General features: G+C 37.4%; 2 pseudogenes; one reads left to right on the forward strand and one right to left on the reverse strand.

The window, feature by feature from the left end:
* LOC138858259 (importin-4-like) overlaps positions 1-20,463 on the forward strand; it is a 66,253-nt pseudogene extending 45,790 nt beyond the window's left edge.
* LOC138858299 (importin-4-like) overlaps positions 1-21,193 on the reverse strand; it is an 86,257-nt pseudogene that overhangs the window by 55,677 nt on the left and 9,387 nt on the right.

Genomic DNA, 21,193 nt, shown 5'->3' on the forward strand with positions numbered 1-21,193 from the left:
ATCGCCAACGTCCATACATAATATCGTTCGCAGCATAGTTGTCCTAAATAGTCGAAAAATCAACACCTATGTTACTATAGTGGCTCATATTGTAGTTGTCTAAATTTTTATAATTATGAAACAACTAAAAAATAATGTTAAGGGATCACCATATTCCCAATGTGATACAGTGACGCACCTAGACTTACCGAAAGCAAAGGTCGCAGTTATGGCGTCGATCTAAGTGCTCCTCATATGACTGGTTTATGGGAATCAGCTATAAAAAGCTTCAAATCCTACTTTAAAAGAGTATATCTCAAACATAAATATATCGAATTTACCATATTACCAACTCAAAAAAAAGCCATTCTCAATTCACGGCTAATCACTGTACTCTCGCGAGATCCCTCTTCAAAGGTTTCAAAAGAGCATCCATTCTGGCCATATCTGAGTCAGGCGTGGAGTCACTAACCTTAATAAGCCGACGGTAAAGAAATTTTAAATAAACGATACAAATAATAAAGTTATAAAAGAAACAATCGCAGAATACAATAAATACGAAAAGCAACTACAACCTCATAAATCCGCACAATAAAATTGATTACCTTAAAGCACTTACATGAGCATCAAAACGCATACAAATTATATTTTAAAAATCAAAGCCGTTTTATACACTACAGGTCAATATGGATATAACATTACTCCATCACCATGTGACCCCACTGCGCGCTCGGCTACTTCAGAAGCAGTATGCCGAAATAAATACATATACCGTTTTAGTAAACATGTGTAAAACTAGGAAAAATATTCGCCTAGGGGTCCAGAATGGTTAAATAGGTTAAGCCTTCCTCTACATGTACACTCCATTATACCCGGGAAAATATTGGCGCACCCTAGAGAACTCTCACAGGTCCTCGCCACATACGACGCCCCACACCACACTCAACATTTGAAAACACTACACATGATGACATACCACACAGCAACTTAACAAAAAGGACGGGATCATCACCCACACATTCAATTCACAAAACGCATTCGTTTTCGTCTAAGGGCCTGATCGCCACATCATTTTGTTCTTTTCGATTAGTCAACCCGTGTGATAAAACTACGCCAAGCTGCACCTTTCAGAACTTGTAATGCTGATTCTTTTCGGACATATGCGTTACCTACATAAACACGATAAATTTCATAAATATTTATAATTAAATATTTATAACAATAATATTATATTAAAGCCGTGTTAACCTTGTATACGATAAAATCGGTGGTGGGAAAATTGCGGAATTAGTCAGCCATGTTTAAATGCATTCGCACCATAGATACTAGTTTGGCTAGTAGTAACGCTACACAGTTCAAGTCGTAATAGACTTATTTCTTTTAAAGGACCTAATTTTGTTTTTGCTACTAGTAAGTGGCTTGTGGTCGCAATCTCGCTTTGTGTGCGTACGTATACAGAAGCCGTGTAGTTCGACTTTGTGCTCTGGGGCATAGTTTACCCATCGAGGGATTTGTATCTGTGAGATATCATTTAGATTGCTCGCAAACTGGGACCACTTTTCTAAACGAAATGGTTTTATTTGTTCATCGCAATCGGTTCCATCTATACATAATTCTTGTATTAGTCTTTTGGCTTGTATCATAATTGGCGAAAACCATCCTGCAGCGTCGAAAGGTATTGCCACAGAGAATAAAATTTGTCGGTTTTTTAATGCGGATAATGCTGATATTGACTCTGTAGTATATGAAGACTGGTCAGATATCGCATTCCATTGTATCCCCAGAGTTTTTGTTCTAATTTCCTTTTCGAATTTAAGGAAATTATAGTCCAACAGATTTTCTTTAAGCATGTCCTTTAAGATATTAAGGCGGTTCGCCATTATCTTTTTGAAGACAACTCCGACCTAAATATTATAATTCAGCCACTAAGTACCCAACTGAATTTTTAGACTCCTTGGATGTGCCTGGTTTCCCACCGCACAATTTGCAACTTAGGGTTGGCTCGACAGTGATCATGATTAGAAATTTAAACCAACCAAAACTGTGCAATGGAACACGTTTGGTGATAAGAAAACTGATGAGCAATGTGATTCCCGCGTTGATATTCAAAGAATTTTAAAGAAATTTAGAGACGAGGAAGTTCTTATTCCAATGCCCTTTGAATTTAAACGAATTCAATTCCCAATTCGTCTTGCCTTCGCCATGACGATTAACAAATCACAGGGTCACGTGGCATGTTTACGTGTCGGTAAACCATCCGCTTTATTTGTTCTTGCGCCTGGCAAAAAAACAAAGAATGTCTTTTGCCACAAGTTGCTTGAATGAAAAGAGTTAATCCGAGTGCATCACATGCTACACAACATACTTTATTTTAATCTTTTTTTTTTTCTGACACGTGTTTGAAGTACTTAATTTTAATTTGTATTCTCTTTCTGTATGTATTGTTGATCATAATTAAATACTTTTATATATCTATCTATGTTCATATTTATTTTGTATCATTGTATTATCTTCATCAGAGCCTAAATTAGTTCAGCTAAAAGATTACACGACATTAATTGACTGTTAGGCAGTACGAAGTTCGCCGGGTCAGCTAGTATATATTGTATATATTATATTAACAAATTATTGATTGCCTTAACTTATGCGCTTACATTTGTATACATATACTCACAACAACCACAAACTAAAAATTAAAGTTCAAGTATTTACGTGCAACGAATTTCCGACAGTAGCCCTTAGGCTTAATTAAGCAACTAGCGGGACTGCGTAACAACAAGTAAGCTAAAGACACAATAACAATTAAAGCTAGAATCTACAGCAAAAAGACAAAAATACAAACATACATACATATACATTCAATCGGCAAACAATACGCAAATTGCATTCACCGATAAACCTTATAAATAGAAATTATCTTATATATTTACATATATAATTATATCCGAATATATTAACAATAACTCTTATAAACGTAACATAGTATTCTGTATTAATTATCATTTATATGTAGATATGATAGTTTGGATCTACCACACAATTTCAAATCATCGGCTTACGGAATATACGAAAACTGCTTAAACCAGTACAAAGAAAGAAAATCTATGATTTCTGATCAATTAAAGCTAATAAGTATATGCAATTGTACCTACTCCACATCCGAGAGTAGAGCTGCCACAAATACAGAATCGCGAGGCAAGTTAAGGCATCTACCTCGAGGTGCCCGCATGTGACATAAAAACATTTTACAGGGGTTATGAAGAACGGCCGTCCTAGCTAGATAAAACAACAATATAAACAGAAGCTTATATAAAACGCAATCGTTCACAACCGAACATAAAAAACATACGTCATGCAAACTATACATAAGAGGGTATAAATCCTTAGGGCCTTAATAGACCAAGGATCACAACGATCATTTATAGCGTCTAGGGCACAAAACAGGCTACAACTGCCAACAAAACTTACCAGTTTTAAAATCAATAAATAGCAAGCATTGACAAAAGGTTTCACACTTAAAGCTATTAGGCCGCGATCTCATACCACAGATAATACTAGAAGGTATTGAGAAAATTTCAAACACACTTCTGGCACAAAATACTATATTCGGTTGGATTCTAATTGGACTGGTTACAGAACCAGTTTCCACATCAACAACTTAAATTGATGAAAGTTCAAAAGAATCCCTTAATTCACAATTAAGGAAATTTTGGGAGTTAGAAATACGCTCCCTCCTATCAAGTACAACCCCAGAAGATTAGTATTGTGGTGACTTCTACAAAGCCACAACTACTCGATGAAATAATGGCCGGCACGTCGTATGACTACCATCAAAGCCACAATTTTCCAACATTCTACAAATTGGCACAAAAAACCAAGTCAGAAATTCTTCTGACTACTCCAGTGTTAAAAACATAAATATATATAATTCAACCAAAACATCCAAATATATTACTAAATATTCCAAAAGAAAACTTCTGGTACACTAAATTCCTTAAATTTGAAAAGGACATCATAAAAATACAAGGGACTCAATGGAATGCGATATCTGATCAGTTTTGATATCCTACTGAGACAATATCCGCATTATCCGCAATAATAATTTCGACCCCGCAGTATGACTTTCGCCAATTATGGTACAAGCGAAAATCCTGGTCACAATTCTCCAATAATCCAAACAATATTAACATCTCCCGATTCTTGGCCACAATCGCCAACGTCCATACATAATATTGTTCGCAGCATAGTTGTCCTAAATAGTCGAAAAATCAACACCTATGTTACTATAGTGGCTCATATTGTAGTTGTCTAAATTTTTATAATTATGAAACAACTAAAAAATAATGTTAAGGGATCACCATATTCTCAATGTGATACAGTGACGCACCTAGACTTACCGAAAGCAAAGGTCGCAGTTATGGCGCCGATCTAAGTGCTCCTCATATGACTGGTTTATGGGAATCAGCTATAAAAAGCTTCAAATCCTACTTTAAAAAAGTATATCTCAAACATAAATATATCGAATTTACCACATTACCAACTCAAAAAAAAGCCATTCTCAATTCACGGCTAATCACTGTACTCTCGCGAGATCCCTCTTCAAAGGTTTCAAAAGAGCATCCATTCTGGCCATATCTGAGTCAGGCGTGGAGTCACTAACCTTAATAAGCCGACGGTAAAGAAATTTTAAATAAACGATACAAATAATAAAGTTATAAAAGAAACAATCGCAGAATACAATAAATACGAAAAGCAACTACAACCTCATAAATCCGCACAATAAAATTGATTACCTTAAAGCACTTACATGAGCATCAAATTATACGCATACAAATTATATTTTAAAAATCAAAGCCGTTTTATACACTACAGGTCAATATGGATATAACATTACTCCAACACCATGTGACCCACTGCGTGCTCGGCTACTTCAGAAGCAGTATGCCGAAATTAATACATATACCGTTTCAGTAAACATGTGTAAAACTAGGGAAAATATTCGCCAAGGGGTCCAGAATGGTTAAATAGGTTAAACCTTCCTCTACATGTACACTCCACTATACCCGGGAAAATAATGGCGCACCCTAGAGAACACTCACAGGTCCTCGCCACATGCGACGCACCACACACAAAACTCATTCGTTTTTGTCTACAGCCTTATCGCCATATCATTTTGTTCTTTTCGATTGGTCAACCCGTGTGATAAAATACGGCAAGCTGCACCTTTCAGATCTTGTAATGCTGATTCTTTTCGGACATATGCGTTACCTACATAAACACGATAAATTTCATAATTATTTATAATTATATATTTATAACAATAATATTATATTAAAGCCGTGTTAACCTTGTATACGATAAAATCGGTGGTGGGAAAATTGCGGAATTAGTCAGCCATGTTTAAATGCATTCGCACCATAGATACTAGTTTGGCTAGTAGTAACGCTACACAGTTCAAGTCGTAATAGACTTATTACTTTTAAAGGACCTACTTTTGTTTTTGCTACTAGTAAGTGGCTTGTGGTCGCAATCTCGCTTTGTGTGCGTACGTATACCGAAGCCGTGTAGTTCGACTTTGTGCTCTGGGGCATAGTTTACCCATCGAGGGATTTGTATCTGTGAGATATCATTTAGATTGCTCGCAAACTGGGACCACTTTTCTAAACGAAATGGTTTTATTTGTTCATCGCAATCGGTTCCATCTATCCATAATTCTTGTATTAGTCTTTTGGCTTGTATCATAATTGGCGAAAGCCATCCTGCAGCGTCGAAAGGTATTGCCACAGAGAATAAAATTTGTCGGTTTGTTATGGCGGATAATGCTGATATTGAGTCTGTAGTATATGAAGACTGGTCAGATATCGCATTCCATTGTATCCCCAGAGTTTTTGTTCTAATTTCCTTTTCGAATTTAAGGAAATTATAGTCCAACAGATTTTCTTTAAGCATGTCCTTTAGGATATTAAGGCGGTTCGCCATTATCTTTTTGAAGACAACTCCGACCTAAATATTATAATTCAGCCACTAATTACCCAACTGAATTTTTAGACTCCTTGGATGTGCCTGGTTTCCCACCGCACAATTTGCAACTTAGGGTTGGCTCGACAGTGATCATGATTAGAAATTTAAACCAACCAAAACTGTGCAATGGAACACGTTTGGTGATAAGAAAACTGATGAGCAATGTGTTTCCCGCGTTGATATTCAAAGAATTTTAAAGAAATTTAGAGACGAGGAAGTTCTTATTCCAATGCCCTTTGAATTTAAACGAATTCAATTCCCAATTCGTCTTGCCTTCGCCATGACGATTAACAAATCACAGGGTCACGTGGCATGTTTATGTGTCGGTAAACCATCCGCTTTATTTGTTCTTGCGCCTGGCAAAAAAACAAAGAATGTCGTTTGCCACAAGTTGCTTGAATGAAAAGAGTTAATCCGAGTGCATCACATGCTACACAACATACTTTATTTTAATCTTTTTTTTTCTGACACGTGTTTGAAGTACTTAATTTTAATTTGTATTCTCTTTCTGTATGTATTGTTGATCATAATTAAATACTTTTATATATCTATCTATGTTCATATTTATTTTGTATCATTGTATTATCTTCATCAGCCCCTAAATTAGTTCAGCTAAAAGATAACACGACATTAATTGACTGTTAAGCAGTACGAAGTTCGCCGGGTCAGCTAATATATATTGTATATATTATATTAACAAATTATTGATTGCCTTAACTTATGCGCTTACATTTGTATACATATACTCACAACAACCACAAACTAAAAATTAAAGTTCAAGTATTTACGTGCAACGAATTTCCGACTGTAGCCCTTAGACTTAATAAAGCAACTAGCGGGACTGCGTAACAACAAGTAAGCTAAAGACACAATAACAATTAAAGCTAGAATCTACAGCAAAGAGACAAAAATACAAACATACATACATATACATTCAATCGGCAAACAATACGCAAATTGCATTCACCGATAAACCTTATAAATAGAAATTATCTTATATATTTACATATATAATTATATCCGAATATATTAACAATAACTCTTATAAACGTAAAATAGTATTCTGTATTAATTATCATTTATATGTAGATATGAAAGTTTGGACCTACCACACAATTTTAAATCATCGGCTTACGCAATATACGAAAACTGCTTAAACCAGTACAAAGAAAGAAAATCTATGATTTCTGATCAATTAAAGCTAATAAGTATATGCAATTGTACCTACTCCACATCCGAGAGTAGAGCTCCCACAAATACAGAATCACGAGGCAAGTTTAGGCATCTACCTCGAGGTGCCCGCATGTGACATAGAAACATTTTACAGAGGTAATGAAGAACGGCCGTCCTAGCTAGATACAACAACAATATAAACAGAAGCTTATATAAAACGCAATCGTTCACAACCGAACATAAAAAACATACGTCATGCGAACTATACATAAGAGGGTATAAATTACAATCGTGCGAGAAGTTCAAAAACAGAAAAGTTAACGAACGAAATAATTTTTCAAGCAAATTTAATTGCTTCTATTGTCATAAAAAACACCACTCAATGCTTCATTACAGCACATACCCAGCTCACCCCAAAGCAGCGCTCATAAGAGAAGGGTTTAATTGAAAAAGCAAATCCCGAAAATCAATATTGCGAAAATTGCCAAGAAGCACCATGCTGCTCAAAGGCATTAAAAACCCAAACACTACACACCGAAAATCAAAGTAGAATACTATTGTACTACCCACAGCAGTTGTCTCCATCGAACACAGAGGAGAACTGTTTAAGCTTAGGGCCTTAATAGACCAAGGATCACAACGATCATTTATAGTGTCTAGGGCACAAAACAGGATACAACTGTCAGCAAAACTAACCAGTTATAAAATCAATAAATAGCAAGCATTGGCAAAAGGCTTCACACCTAAAGCTATTAGGCCGCGATCTCATACCACAGATAATACTTGAAGGTATTGAGAAAATTTCAAACACACTTCTGGCACAAAATACTATATTCGGTTGGATTCTAAGTAAACTGGTTGCAGATCAAGTTTACATCAACAACTTAAATTGACGAAAGTTCAAAAGAATCCCTTAATTCACAATTAAGGAAATTTCGGGAGTTAGAAAAACGCTCCCTCCTATTAAGTACAACCCCAGAAGATTAGTATTGTGGGGACTTCTACAAAGCCACAACTACTCGATGAAACAATGGCCGGTACGTCGTACGACTACCATCAAAGCCACAATTTTCCAACATTCCACAAATTGGCACAAAAAACCAAGTCAGAAATTCTTCTGACTACTCCAGTGTTAAAAACATAAATATATATAATTCAACCAAAGCATCCAAATATATTACTAAATATTCCAAAAGAAAACTTCTGGTACACTAAATTCCTTAAATTTGAAAAGGGCAACATACAAATACAGGGGACTCAATGGAATGCGATATCTGATCAGTTTTCATATCCTACTGAGTCAATATCCGCATTATCCGGAATAATAATTTCGTCCCCGTAGGATGACTTTCGCCAATTATGGTACAAGCGAAAATCCTGGTCACAATTCTCAAATAATCCAAACAATATTCGCATCTCCCTATTCTTGGCCACAATCGTCCACGTCCATACATAATATCGTTCGCAGCATAGTTGTCCTAAAAAGTCGAAAAATCGACACCTATGTTACTATAGTGGCTCATATTGTAGTTGTCTAAATTTTTATAATTATGAAATAACTAAAAAATAATGTTAAGGGATCACCATATTCCCAATGTGATACAGTGACGCACTTAGACTTACCGAAAGCAAAGGTCGCAGTTATGGCGTCGATCTAAGTGCTCCTCATATGACTGATTTATGGGAATCAGCTATAAAAATCTTCAAATACTACTTTAAAAAAGTATATCTCAAACATAAATATATCGAATTTACCACATTACTAACTCAAAAAAAAGCCATTCTCAATTCACGGCTAATCACTGTACTCTCGCGAGATCCCTCTTCAAAGGTTTCAAAAGAGCATCCATTCTGGCCATATCTGAGTCAGGCGTGGAGTCACTAACCTTAATAAGCCGACGGTAAAGAAATTTTAAATAAACGATACAAATAATAAAGTTATAAAAGAAACAACCGCAGAATACAATAAATACGAAAAGCAACTACTAAAGCACTTAAATAAGCATCAAAATGCATACAAATTATATTTTTAAAATAAAAGCCGTTATATACACTACAGGTCAATATGGATATAACATTACTCCAACACCATGTGACCCACTGCGCGCTCGGCTACTTCAGAAGCAGTATGCCGAATAAATATATATACAGTTTTAGTAAACATGTGTAAAACTAGGAAAAATATTTGCCTAGGGGTCCAGAATGGTTAAATAGGTTAAGCCTTCCTCTACATGTACACTCCACTATACCCGGGAAAATACTGGCGCACCCTAGAGAACACTTACAGGTCCTCGCCACATACGACGCACCACACCACACTCAATTCACAAAACGCATTCGTTTTCGTCTACGGGCATGATCGCCACATCATTTTGTTCTTTTCGATTGGTCAACCCGTGTGATAAAACTACGGGAAGCTGCACCTTTCAGAACTCGTAATGCTGATTCATTTCGGACATATGCGTTACCTACACAAACACGATAAATTTCATAATTATTTATAATTATATATTTACTAGCAAACCCGGCAAACTCCGTTTCGCCACCAGATGGCTTTTTTTTATGTAACATTTCGTTTGGTAATTAAAAGATGAAGAAAAATTTTTTTTTGTTTTATATTCAAAAAGAAAAAATTTTATTTCATTTCACAACAGTAATGAATTCATTTCGATGACAAAAATGAAGTGTTATTTAGTTGAAATTCTCTAAGTAAATGAACGTGAATCCAAAGTGAATACTGAATCGAAGCGTTATACGTGTCCGCATATTATCCGTTTCATTGAAGTGCTCTCTGGTAAACCACATTTTTTGTTTTTTGGTCTGATGTTAACACAAACAAAGCGGATGGTTTCCCAACTCGTGAATACGCCACGTATATCTGCCCATGTGAAAAACAATAATTTTCTAAATTTATCCCGCAAACACTAAGCGATTGACCTTGCGACTTGTTAATTGTCATTGCGAACGCAAGGCGAACTGAAAATTGCAATCGCTTGAAGTCAAACGGAAGATCAGTCGGAATCATTGGTATTCGAGGAATACATACATTTTCACCTGCGTACTTGCCGTTAATAATGGTTGCCTCAATCAAATTCGGCATAAGTCTTTTTACCGACCAGAGGGTTCAAAAACTCCGTTGGATAATTTACTACATCATCGGGATTTGTTATGGAATCAACGGATTTGTATGTCACCAAATCGCTAGCAATTTTTGATTGAATGGTGAAATTTAGTGCGTGTACATCATTATTCTTTGCGGCAAGAATTGCTCGTTGACTCAACCAAGCATGATTCTGATAATTCTCACTAATGTTTGAGAAAACATTTTCAATAAGAGCTAATTGAGAGTCTACAAATCGGCAAAAGTCGTTGGTAAGAGTAATTAATCCAGATGTCGCATCAACTGGGACTTTCCCAATTCCTAAAGCTAACAATTGTTTGGAAAATTGTTCCGCACTTTGATCATTTTGAAGTTGAACTCTCATATAAGTGGTTAGCGATAATGTTTTTACGTTATTCCATAAAGGTGATGCCTTCAGGCAAGCATTCAATTCATCTGCAGGCGTTCCACGGGGAATTACTGGCAACGGCTGCCTGAACTCGCCTGCCAACAATACCATCAAGCCGCCAAAGATGTTGTTATTTCGCCGAAGATCCTTCAGTGTAAAGTTAAGTGCTTCAAGTGACTTCTTGTGTGCCATTGTGCACTGATCCCAAACAATGAGCTTGCATTGCATCAACAACTTTCCCATTGCACTGGATCGGGAAATATTGCATGTTGGAGTATCAATTGTTTTTAAATTGAGTGGCAACTTAAGCGCAGAATGTGCAGTACGACTGCCGTCAAGAAGAGTCGCCGCAATTCCAGATGATGCTAACGCCAAAGCTATGTCACATCTTGATCGAATGGTGGCCAAAATCAATCTCAATCTCTTGGTTTTGAACTTTAACTTTGATAGTTCGACCATTATCTTCTTTTGAACGCCGACGATAAACTGGATATCTGGAGCTTAGACTTTTATTCGTTGTTACGCCTGAAAATGCAAAATTAAATGAATTGTTAATGGAAACCAATAATAGCAATAATTAGTGTGTGAATATTGTACCTGAAATTGGATCGACCATCTTCAACATGATGTCGTACCCGTCTTGCCCTTGCCAATAAATGATTGGATATTGTAACGCATCGTTCAAACGATGTGTCTCGTTTACACGATGCATGATATTGCTTCTTCGCTGAACGAAAATGTCACGCGATTTAGTTAGATCGCCAACAATAATTGCAGCAACATCATTAACGGTGGGTGCATTGAATCTTCGCACATGTTCACCTGTTGGAGTACAATCCGCTCTTATGACAAATTTGTTCGTTCCAATGCTGTTTTGAACATATTAACCACAGCATTATTAGCGTGTAAAAATGATTGCAACTGTTCAATAATTCGTCTCTTTAATTGTTGTGTTCCCTGTATATTGCTCCGCACATTCAGCTGATCAACCATCGACGAAATTAAATATATTTGCAGAAATTGATGCGGTTCATCTGGTGTTGGCACCATTGAACCATGCAAATGATACATTTGTCCTTGTATCTGTAATTGCAAACAATCATTTGTTAAAGAATACGGTGTAACTTCTGATCGTGTGATGGTGTAGTGTGTGGTGTATATGTAGTTGTTATGTGTTGCAATTTATTGTGTTGGTGTGAATGATCGGTTATGTGTGTTGTATCTTAACCTTGCAAGTCGGCATGAAGCCGCCTTCTCGATTGATATTAGTTCCAAAGGAAGTCATGCGAAAGCAGTTATTGTATTCAAGGATGTGTTGAAGAAAATGGCTGGAATCGGGATCACTTCCATCGAACAATGGTCTCAGTGGTTCTGGTGGTGTAAGTAATGGATCCAGTTTGACTTTTCCACTTGCGCAGCACAATCCAGCCGTTTCTCTTTTGAAATTTAACGCATTGCAATATCGGCATATAGTCGTCATTGATCCAATATCTAAATTTTCATCATAACTGTAGTTCGCAGTGGGATCATATTGGAATGCCAAGCGATTGTATGAAGCTAATGATCTTCGTGTGTTCACGCGTTGTCTCAATCGGGCATGTTCTCTTATTATATTTTGTCTTTCTACGCTTAAGTTCTGTGAATACACTTGTTACTGACTTGCATGTCTTGTGCGACGGCCGATGTTTGCACGTCGTCCTCTAGGCATTTTGGACTATGGACAGAGTAGTGAATTTAACCTCAAATGCACGATCCACATAATTTACACAGTTCAACTTACCACCTGTGTATAAAAATACACGTTATTGATTTGATGGTTTCCAATTGAAATGTTAGGAAACGAATAACTTATTTTTTTAAAGTTTTTTTTCACAATTTCAAGTGAACACAATACCGGTTTGTCACATGAAATTAAATGAGCAGAGAACAATGAGTAGCTGTCAATCAATGTATCACGCACCGGCGCCATCTACTTAAAATATTGGTTTGTAGTACATGCTATGTATCAGAGATGGCGCTGTATGTGAAAAAAGATTTTCCCGCTTTTCTGTTGAAATTTTTCCTGAATTTTCTTTGCTATAAACCTCACGGAGCCCGAGACCTTTCCAACGAATGCGACACCGTGGAAATCGGTTCTTGCGTTCTGGAGTTATAGCCTCAGGAAGGAAAACCCGACTTATTTTTATATAGTAGACTAGCAAACCCGGCAAACTCCGTTTCGCCACCAGATGGCTTTGTTTTATGTAACATTTCGTCTGGTAATTAAAAGATGAAGAAAAATTTTTTTTTTGTTTTATATTCAAAAAGAAAACATTTTATTTCATTTCACAACAGTAATGAATTCATTTCGATGACAAAAATGAAGTGTTATTTAGTTGAAATTCTCTAAGTAAATGAACGTGAATCGAAAGTGAATACTGAATCGAAGCGTTATACGTGTCCGCATATTATCCGTTTCATTGAAGTTCTCTCTGGTAAACCACATTTTTTGTTTTTTGGTCTGATGTTAACACAAACAAAGCGGATGGTTTCCCAACTCGTGAATACGCCACGTATATCTGCCTATGTGAAAAACAATAATTTTCTAAATTTATCCCGCAAACACTACTCGATTGACCTTGCGACTTGTTAATTGTCATTGCGAACGCAAGGCGAACGCAAGGCGAACTGAAAATTGCAATCGCTTGAAGTCAAACGGAAGATCAGTCGGAATCATTGGTATTCGAGGAATACATACATTTTCACCTGCGTACTTGCCGTTAATAATGGTTGCCTCAATCAAATTCGGCATAAGTCTTTTTACCGACAGTCGAGTACCGTTGCAAAGTCGCGTTGGATTCAAATTACGCAATATCATAATAACTGTACCAACTTTGAGTTGCAAATCATGTGGTGGAAATCCTGGTAACTCCAGAGGGTTCAAAAACTCCGTTGGATAATTTACTACATCATCGGGATTTGTTATGGAATCAACGGATTTGTATGTCACCAAATCGCTAGCAATTTTTGATTGAATGGTGAAATTTAGTGCGTGTACATCATTATTCTTTGCGGCAAGAATTGCTCGTTGACTCAACCAAGCATGATTCTGATAATTCTCACTAATGTTTGGGAAAACATTTTCAATAAGAGCTAATTGAGAGTCTACAAATCGGCAAAAGTCGTTGGTAAGAGTAATTAATCCAGATGTCGCATCAACTGGGACTTTCCCAATTCCTAAAGCTAACAATTGTTTGGAAAATTGTTCCGCACTTTGATCATTTTGAAGTTGAACTCTCATATTAGCGGTTAGCGATTATGTTTTACGTTATTCCATAAAGGTGATGCCTTCAGGCAAGCATTCAATTCATCTGCAGGCGTTCCACGGGGAATTACTGGCAACGGCTGCCTGAAATCGCCTGCCAACAATACCATCAAGCCGCCAAAGATGTTGTTATTTCCCCGAAGATCCTTCAGTGTGAAGTTAAGTGCTTCAAGTGACTTCTTATGTGCCATTGTGCACTCATCCCAAACAATGAGCTTGCATTGCATCAACAACTTTCCCATTGCACTGGATCGGGAAATATTGCATGTTGGAGTATCAATTGTTTTTAAATTGAGTGGCAACTTAAGCGCAGAATGTGCAGTACGAGTCGCCGCAATTCCAGATGATGCTAACGCCAAAGCTATGTCACATCTTGATCGAATGGTGGCCAAAATCAATGATGACAAATGTTTTCCCTGTTCCTCCAGGTGCGTCCAGGAAGAATAGACCACCAGTATTATTGTCCACCGCTTGCATTAATATTTTGTATACTTGTTTTTGCTGTTCATTCAGCAACGGCACATTATTTCGAACGAATTCCTGCAATGTATCAACATTGTATTGCAGCTCTCGATTTAATTCTTGGTTGAATGCATCATGCATCGATCGATTTGGCGCAATCATTCCTACTTCAATCAGTAGCTTGTTTGCAATAGTCAAGCATTGATCCTCAATCAGCATCAATCCTTCATTGTAGATTTGATCGAGTATTTGGATGTCAGGATTATTCGTTTGGATGCGCAAGCGATGCAAGATATCTTCACATATGTCGTCTTTGTATTTGTTCCATAACTGAATTGGTTGCGAAAGAAAACATGTGGTGATGATAATTGCGAACAGCGTTCGTATTTGGTACGCATTTGATGAAACAACTGAATCCGCAAGTGTTAAATCCCAATGAGAATCGTTCTCCAGCAAACCCAATAGTTGACATGCTTCTCGATATGTTTGGCATTGGTGGCCATTCACAGTTTTCAAATGCGCAAATGATTTTGGTCAACGTACATTTACCAACAGCAGTCGCAAATAAAAACATTCATCATTTCTAGGATGAACAGTATACATGCGACCTAGTGCATCAGCGGAAAACAGATGTTGCCAATTTGGAACTGGGGTTCCTTGTTTGCGACGTTGGAATTTCTTTGTTGATTGATTCCTAGTGTAATACTTGGGCATTTCAACGTACATCAGCGTCGCTGCGAAGGGATCTGCTTCACACATTGCAAAGAAGCTAGTCAATGTTGTCGATAGTGGTCTCTCAGCTCGTTGTGCCGCATTAGCCTCAGTGAAGTAAACTCTTTGGCCATTTTCCAAATGCACTGCTAAATATACAACTGTGGGATATCTTTCATGAATTTGAAATGAGAACACAGTGCTTCATTAGTACTGACGTATCTGCCCATTTGGAAGTTGCTGATTTCGTCATTCGTATTTTCCGACGCAATACCAAACACAGCCATATCGCTGCCTTTTGTGACGTACTTGCACAAATATTTGATTGATTTGGCCGAATGACAACTCTCAACGTTTGCATGTGTTTTGAAAATACGTGATAGCAGTGGGCAATATGGTTCAATGAATTCATTTCCGATCTCAATCTCTTGATTTTGAACTTTAACTTTGATAGTTCGACCATTATCTTCTTTTGAACGCCGACGATAAACTGGATATCCATCGTTCCCTGTGACTATTTCGGTAACTAACGGTCGCGGATATCGTTTTGTGCACTTTCCATCAGCCATGCAAGGCGATATTGGATTTAATGCACCGCACGGTCCATGAACCATCTGTGTCATCACAATGTCGTGTAGATGGGGATCAGTGACTGGATCAGGAATTTCAGCTGATATGATGTCATCTACTTCATTTGAATGTAATTTGTTCAGCAACCAAATTAGGATATGAGCATGCGTTAGTCCACGCTGCTGCCATTCCACCGAGTACATATAACAACGTGTGTCACCAAAAACTTGATACTTAGTAAGCACATCCATCATAACCTTGAGTTTTTGCTGAAATACTCTGCCGATTATGTCATGGCGATCTTGCGGTTTTTGGCCCGGTTCCAACTCACGTTCAATTTCCGTCCACTTTGGATTGCATGTGAGCGTAATAAATAAATCCGGAGTTCCATAATTTCGCACGTACGTCATAGCATCTTGAGCGTATTCGTGCATGTGGCGAGGGCTTCCGATATAAGATGATGGGAGAATCGTCAGACGTCCAATATTCTGAACATCACCATCTGAATGAATAGCATCACGCAAGTGTATATAGTCCTCAGATCGTAGCTTTGCCTGATTGAATCGGATGAACGCTAAACGTTTGGTCTCGACTTTGACATACATGTCGACAGCGAATTGCTGGAATAGCCGACGGCACTTCAGAATGACATTCTCCTCATGTGTGCGAATCATCATAGGATACGCATAGTAATTCATTGCGCTTAGATTTTTATTCGTTGTTACGCCTGAAAATGCAAAATTAAATGAATTGTTAATGGAAACCAATAATAGCAATAATTAATGTGTGAATATTGTACCTGAAATTGGATCGACCGTCTTCAACATGATGTCGTACCCGTCTTGCCCTTGCCAATAAATGATTGGATATTGTAACGCATCGTTCAAACGATGTGTCTCGTTTACACAATGCATGATATTGCTTCTTCGCTGAACGACAATGTCACGCGATTTAGTTAGATCGCCAACAATAATTGCAGCAACATCATTAACGGTGGGTGCATTGAATCTTCGCACATGTTCTCCTGTTGGAGTACAATCCGCTCTTATGACAAATTTGTTCGTTCCAATGCTGTTTTGAACATATTAACCACAGCATTATTAGCGTGTAAAAATGATTGCAACTGTTCAATAATTCGTCTCTTTAATTGTTGTGTTCCCTGTATATTGCTCCGCACATTCAGCTGATCAAGCATCGACGAAATGAAATATATTTGCAGAAATTGATGCGGTTCATCTGGTGTTGGCACCATTGAACCATGCAAATGATACATTTGTCCTTGTGTCTGTAATTGCAAACAATCATTTGTTAAAGAATACGGTGTAACTTCTGATCGTGTGATGGTGTAGTGTGTGGTGTATATGTAGTTGTTATGTGTTGCAATTTATTGTGTTGGTGTGAATGATTGGTTATGTGTGTTGTATCTTAACCTTGCAAGTCGGCATGAAGCCGCCTTCTCGATTGATATTAGCTCCAAAGGAAGTCATGCGAAAGCAGTTATTGTATTCAAGGATGTGTTGAAGAAAATGGCTGGAATCGGGATCACTTCCATCGAACAATGGTCTCAGTGGTTCTGGTGGTGTAAGTAATGGATCCAGTTTGACTTTTCCACTTGCGCAGCACAATCCAGCCGTTTCTCTTTTGAAATTTAACGCATTGCAATATCGGCATATAGCCGTCATTGGTCCAATATCTAAATTTTCATCATAACTGTAGTTCGCAGTGGGATCATATTGGAATGCCAAGCGATTGTATGAAGCTAATGATCTTCGTGTGTTCACGCGTTGTCTCAATCGGGCATGTTCTCTTATTATATTTTGTCTTTCTACGCTTAAGTTCTGTGAATACACTTGTTACTGACTTGCATGTCTTGTGCGACGGCCGATGTTTGCACGTCGTCCTCTAGGCATTTTGGACTATGGACAGAGTAGTGAATTTAACCTCAAATGCACGATCCACATAATTTACACAGTTCAACTTACCACCTGTGTATAAAAATACACGTTATTGATTTGATGGTTTCCAATTGAAATGTTAGGAAACGAATAACTTATTTTTTTAAAGTTTTTTTTCACAATTTCAAGTGAACACAATACCGGTTTGTCACATGAAATTAAATGAGCAGAGAACAATGAGTAGCTGTCAAACAATGTATCACGCACCGGCGCCATCTACTTAAAATATTGGTTTGTAGTACATGTTATGTATCAGAGATGGCGCTGTATGTGAAAAAAGATTTTCCCGCTTTTCTGTTGAAATTTTTCCTGAATTTTCTTTGCTATAAACCTCACGGAGCCCGAGACCTTTCCAACGAATGCGACACCGTGGAAATCGGTTCTTGCGTTCTGGAGTTATAGCGTCAGGAAGGAAAACCCGACTTATTTTTATATAGTAGGTAACAATAATATTAAAGCCGTGTTAACCTTGTATATGATAAAATCGGTGGTGGGAAAATTGCGGAATTAGTCAGCCATGTTTAAATGCATTCGCACCATAGATACTAGTTTGGTTAGTAGTAACGCTACACAGTTCAAGTCGTAATAGACTTATTACTTTTAAAGGACCTACTTTTGTTTTTGCTACTAGTAAGTGGCTTGTGGTCGCAATCTCGCTTTGTGTGCGTACGTATACAGAAGCCGTGGAGTCGACTTTGTGCTCTGGGGCATAGTTTACCCATCGAGGGATTTGTATCTGTGAGATATCATTTAGATTGCTCGCAAACTGGGACCACTTTTCTAAACGAAATGGTTTTATTTGTTCATCGCAATCGGTTCCATCTATCCATAATTCTTGTATTAGTCTTTTGGCTTGTATCATAATTGGCGAAAGCAATCGTGCCACGTCGAAAGGTATTGCCACAGAGAATAAAATTTGTCGGTTTGTTATGGCGGATAATGCTGGTATTGACTCTGTAGTATATGAAGACTGGTCAGATATCGCATTCCATTGTATCCCCAGAGTTTTGGTTCTAATTTCCTTTTCGAATTTAAGGAAATTACAGTCCAACAGATATAAGTATGTCCTTTAAGATATTAGGGCGGTCCGCCATTATCTTTTTGAAGACAACTCCGACCTAAATATTATAATTCAGCCACTAATTACCCAACTGAATTTTTAGACTCCTTGGATGTGCCTGGTTTACCTCCGCACAATTTGCAGCTTAGGGTTGGCTCGACAGTGATCATGATTAGAAATTTAAACCAACCAAAACTGTGCAATGGGATACGTTTGGTGATAAGAAAACTGATGAGCAATGTGATTCCCGCGTTGATATTCAAAGAATTTTAAAGAAATTTAGAGACGAGGAAGTTCTTATTCCAATGCCCTTTGAATTTAAACGAATTTAATTCCCGATTCGTCTTGCCTTCGCCATGACGATTAACAAATCACAGGGTCACGTGGCATGTTTACGTGTCGGTAAACCATCCGCTTTATTTGTTCTTGCGCCTGGCAAAAAAACAAAGAATGTCGTTTGCCACAAGTTGCTTGAATGAAAAGAGTTAATCCGAGTGCATCACATGCTACACAACATACTTTATTTTAATCTTTTTTTTTCTGACACGTGTTTGAAGTACTTTATTTTAATTTGTATTCTCTTTCTGTATGTATTGTTGATCATAATTAAATACTTTTATATATCTATCTATGTTCATATTTACTTTGTATCATTGTATTATCTTCATCAGAGCCTAAATAAGTTCAGCTAAAAGATAACACGACATTAATTGACTGTTAGGCAGTACGAAGTTCGCCGGGTCAGCTAGTATATATTGTATATATTATATTAACAAATTATTGATTGCCTTAACTTATGCGCTTACATTTGTATACATATACTCACAACAACCACAAACTAAAAATTAAAGTTCAAGTATTTACGTTCAACGAATTTGCGACAGTAGCCGTTAGGCTTAATAAAGTAACTAGCGGGACTGCGTAACAACAAGTAAGCTAAAGACACAATAACAATTAAAGCTAGAATTTACAGCAAAAAGACAAAAATACAAACATACATATACATTCAATCGGCAAATAATACGCAAATTGCATTCACCGATAAACCTTATAAATAAAAATTATCTTATATATTTACATATATAATTATATCCGAATATATTGACATAAGCGCCAGCAGAGGAGGCCGATGAAAACGAAGATGATATCGATATTGAAAACTCGGATGGGGAGGATGATGATTTGAACAACATTGCGGGATACAGTGTTGAAAATTCATATTTAGAAGAAAAAGACGATGACATTTTATCATTGAAGAAATTTTCCGAGCATACCGGAGTCGCTTTCATCCCTTACTTGGAGAAATCTTATCCAAATGTTTACAAGAGTATCGATCATCCACAGGAAGACATACGTAACGTGTCAATTGACGCATTGAGCTCCTTCATTGTGGCTCTACACAAACTACAAGATTTGCAAGACGTTTCCAATGCTATTACAATCTTGATACCCAAATTAGGCCAAATTGTGCATGAAGAAGTTTCTGTTGTGTTGTCTGCACTTGTAGATTTGAGTGATCTTTTGAAAAAGTTGAAACAAATCTATTTACCAACGGTTGAACTTCGTGATGTAGTCTTCTCTTGTATAACAGAAATGCTCCAGGGCAAGGTCGCTTGCCAGTTTGACGAGTCTACTGGAGATGAAGACGAAGATGCTGAGGAGAGTGAATAGGATGAGGCTATCGGAGAGTGTGCTGCCAATATACTTGGTTATTTATGATCCTTCGAGCCGGAACGGAACAAACAACGAAAGCAAGGCGAAATCAGGCACACAATATACAAGTAAAAGCTTTCAGTTAATTTTCTTATTAGCTGTTTTTATTCTATCATTCTTTGAAAATCATCTGCCAGCTGAGGTAGTACGGAGAATATTGGTGCAATTCACATAACGTTTTGCAAATAATTATATGCAAAAAGTAGAAATTGCGATACATTTCTTTGTATTACGTGTGAGTTCGGTTATAAGTGCGTCTAAAAAAACGAAGGAACATAAAGCAGTTGGTGCAAAGCCAAATAAGCAAATAATTGGCAACTCGGAATAAGAGTCTTCGGGAACAAAACGAAATTTTTGGAATCCAAAATGCAGCAAATAATCCAAATTATTACAAATTTTCTTTCTTCGGCTAACGGTGTAATCAAAAAGGCCACCGCTGATTTACAGGAGGCCTACAAGCGTTCTGAGACTGTACCAGCTCTTTGCGAAATTGCCGTCTCGACAATGAAGCCACAGGTGCGTCAATATTCTGTTGCACTACTTAAGAAGCATTTTGCGAAACTGCGTCAATGGAACAAAGTGCCGGTTGAGCAACAGCAAATTATTAAGCAGGGTATGCTTTATGCCCTCATGCAGGAGCAGCAAAAGTCTGGGCGTAAAGCAATTGCTCAATTTGTTGGTGTTTTGGTGCGTCGCGAAGCCAAAGAGTTTGACTCATGGATGACCGAAGTGCTAA

The sequence above is a fragment of the Bactrocera oleae genome, chromosome Y (assembly GCF_042242935.1).
Source record: "Bactrocera oleae isolate idBacOlea1 chromosome Y, idBacOlea1, whole genome shotgun sequence".
Lineage (NCBI taxonomy): Eukaryota > Metazoa > Arthropoda > Insecta > Diptera > Tephritidae > Bactrocera > Bactrocera oleae.